Here is a 3939-nt window from a genome sequence, read left to right as displayed (position 1 = left end):
TTCATACTACTCCACACTATTTTACCTGGCCTGCTTTCATCATTTACATTATGGGCTTCATCCTTAAAGGTTTGGAATTGAGAATCCTCCTAAAACATAAATGTACAGTAAATGTTAAGATGTTATATTAAAGAAGATTCTTGGATCACATGGGTTTAGGAAATGCCAAGTTAGACACAATTAGGTCCTTATATGTCAAGAATTAGCAGCCTTAATTATGCTAATTATCATATATCTATGTAGTTAGAGTATGTACATGTATAGATATGTAGCTGCATATAGCATGCATTTCCCAAGCTTTATGGAACTTTAACTAGTGGAGCATCTTATAGGTTGGTTGTTCTGAGTATATACATTGAGACATGTTTTTCAACACTCTCATTTAATCTGTTCCCATTACTGCTACCATCACCCATATCTTTTTGACTTCCCAAAGCTATAAATAAAGCAAATACTTATAAAGCATGAGCTACATGGTACATGCTGTTGTAAGCACTTCCATACATACACACTGGTTTATAATGCTGATACAATAGTATGCACTGTTATTATCTCTGTTTTGCAAGTGAAGAAACTAAGACCTAGAGAAATTATGTTCCCAATGGCACACAGCTAGAGAGTTACAAAGCTAGAGTTTGACCCCAACTCATCTAGTTCCCAAGTCTGTGCACTGAAGCCCCCCTATATCTAGCACTTGCCCTGCTCTTGAACTGTAGGTGTGGGTCCAGCACATGAACATTTTCTACCAGAGCCATCTCAGATCAGGTTGAATTCACTTCCCATGGAGATGTTCACAAAGAGGTTGGAGGACTTCTTGTAAGGAAGTTTTATGAAAGGCACAAATATAAAAGACATCAAACCCAACTGTAAAGTCCTTTCCGAATGAGAGATTGTAACAGGATATGAGAGTCTGTTCTGGATGGGAAGATACCATGAGTGAAGGCAATGAATATTTGCAAGGATTGGACCCGCCTGGCTGTTATAAAAATTCATGGAGAAAAGTACTTTCAAGTAATGCTACAAAGATTCACTACATTGATCGTGGGAGTCCTTCAATGTCAGCACACCAGGAGTTTGATCTGAATCCTTTAACTGATGGGGAGCCCTGAAAAGTTGCTCCTCAGGAAACTGATAAATTTTTTATTGTTTTGGTTTGGTTTTTTTGTTTTTCGGGGGAGATTTATACAAAGAATTTGAAGGAAATTAATCGGATGAAAATATTTATCTACCCAGGGACGACCCAGTCAAGCCTCTTTTGCATCTTCTCTTCCTCTCCCTTCCCACTAGGTGGCGCCAGAACTCAAAATCAGGACTCCCTAAAGGTGGCCTCACTGTTCTGATCCTTTATTGTAGGATGACTCCTATAAAGACATCTGTGATGTGAACATATCAAAAAATATTTTTATTGTCAATTCCTAATAGGCCTTTTCATTCACCCTGGGGTATTTTTCCAGTAGTTAATTTTCGGCTTAACCGAATGTAACGTTCTGAAGAAGAGCTTCTGGGGACCATGCCAGTTCAGAGAGCGGTTGCAGACCAACATAATAAACAACACATCCTGAAGAAAATGCTAACGACCAGCTGGAAGTTAATACAGTGGAATTTATTCGACCTTTGATGACTTCAATATGGGGGGAACTGTTCTAGTTCACAGGACAAGGAGGATTTTTAGGCGGCCAGTTAAATTACCTCCTTGACACTTAACTCTAGTTAGAATGTGGAAGGGGGTGAAAGCCTGAGCCAACTTATGACCTAATTCTTCAGGAAAGAAATGTGAGGTCCAGCACTTTGTCCCTTGCTTCCTCTCTGACTGCCTTTTCACGATATAAACTAGTTTACACTGCAGAGGGCTCGCTCCTTTACAAATTTCTTAATTGAAACTTGTTTCCTTAATGTCACATTTCTGGCTATGTTTTGTTTTTTTAAAAGAATGGCAGGGGAAGTAGGCTATCAATTTGTTGGAAGCTTAGTGTTTTCACAGATCTACACAAAAAGCAATCATCCCTGGTCACTTGTAAATATGTACATAGTGACAAAAAGACCCATAAATCAAGTGTATTTCAAACATCTAAGACCAGTTCCTATGATTCAAATGGCATGTCGCCCACATCACAGGTAAGTAGGCACATGGCATTTTTCCCTAAATCCTTCAAACTGAAATTCAAGGAGGAAACACGAAGTTAGTGGACATGTCACAAAAGGGGTATTGTTTAAAGATAAAGAGGCTTTTGTCTAAATACCATAGTCTCAATTTCCCCCATTCTAGAGAAAAAGGAAAAAAAAAGGATGTATGTATTTTACTTAATTTGGTTTACTTGAAATTTTTACGTTTTAGTTTTTCCAAACCTGCTTCTTGTAAAATGGGCAGCAGAAGAGAGAGGCTAATATAGATGATAGACTTATGGATGTGGATAAATAATTAATGGCCTGGAGTAATTAGCTGGAAGATGTTTAATCATTAATTTGTCTGAGTCATCAAAAGCATTTGAGCCTATCCATAAAATGTTCTACTCTTCATGAGTATATATATTTTGTCAAGATGGAAATTAATATAAGAATAGAATCAGCACTTTGAAAAATTAAAATATGGGACAAGTCTATTTGGTCTATTCTTTGTTTGTTAAAGATAAACAAAATTTTGCTTTCCTTTATTTTACCTAATAAGAAAAAAGTTTTATAAATTCTATCTGTATATATAACCAAGAAGTCAAACTTCTTGGTTAAGAAGGCAAAGTAGTTGGCTAGTTTTGTCTTTGTTTAGGGACTTCTTCAGGGGGTGAGGGAGCAAAACCAAAAACACTTCATTATTAAAGTGTCTAGTGAACAATTAGAGTTCTTTCAGAGGATTTAAGGGAAAAAAGGTCCTTTAACATAATGCTAAGTTTTGCAATTTATGACTGTGTTCTTCAATGTGGTGTTTTCCAATACAGTTTTATTACAGGCTCTAAATTATACTTTCACAGGAAAGGTCTGTCTTTAAACTTTTAGGTCAGAATTGTTCAGATCTTTTCACACTGAATCAATCAGGTTTAAAGCTGGCAAAATCCTTGGCAGCCTTGTAAATCTTTCAAAAGATGTTATCCAATTACCCTTCATGGGCCACAGGATTCTACAGCGTGACTATTTCCTTCTCTATGAGGAATTAAGTGTTCATGAGAGGTTAGAAACCAATGGAGTTGAAAAGTAAGGTTCTGTAGTTTTCTTCCAGTTCACGTGGTGTAGATATATCTGTAGCTACTAATATATCCTGAGATCTACCATTCTGACGTAAAGAGCAGCCCTGGCGTCATTGAAGTTCTAATTGTTTTAAATTAGCAAACAGAAAAAAATTAAAATAACACCAGAATGATTCCTGTTACAAAATCTTATTTTGGACTTGTATTAAGAAGTTAACCTGAGAATATATTCCAAATGGAAAGTGTAAGAGACACTATTACTCTTAGTTGTTTTTTCAAGAAAAACATTTTTAGGTACAGTCAATAAATACACATGGGATTGAAAAAGAAAATAACAAAGATGATAAATGCACTGCTTTGATCTGGGTTTTGATCTTCTAAAAAATGTGCTTATTTTCCATTTAAAAAACACATATTAATCTCTGTTAGTTCTTCCTCCTCTGACTTGCCGATATAGAGTACTAATAAAAGGCGAAGGAGACATTCAATTTATATAAAAGCCTATTTCATGCCACTTGGTTTCAAGGGGGAAAATAATCATGGGCAGAATCATTTGGAAATAATTTTTCAAGGAAAAATGTGAACATGCATATAGATTCCTTCACAGAAGTTAGAAAAGCACTGCTTTCCTTTGTGATGTAAAAGGTGGAGTGGAGGTTATGGGATTCCAGCTGCACCTTTGACCTCAAGGCCTCTTGAGTCACTCACTTGTCATGACCTTTGACCTTTGGCAAATCATGACCCTATCTGTTTTGCTTGATTT

The sequence above is a fragment of the Propithecus coquereli genome, unplaced genomic scaffold, assembly GCF_000956105.1.
Source record: "Propithecus coquereli isolate 6110/MARCELLA unplaced genomic scaffold, Pcoq_1.0 Scaffold183, whole genome shotgun sequence".
Taxonomy (NCBI): domain Eukaryota; kingdom Metazoa; phylum Chordata; class Mammalia; order Primates; family Indriidae; genus Propithecus; species Propithecus coquereli.
The sequence above is the reverse complement of the archived record's forward strand: the minus strand, read 5'-3'. Positions refer to the sequence as shown.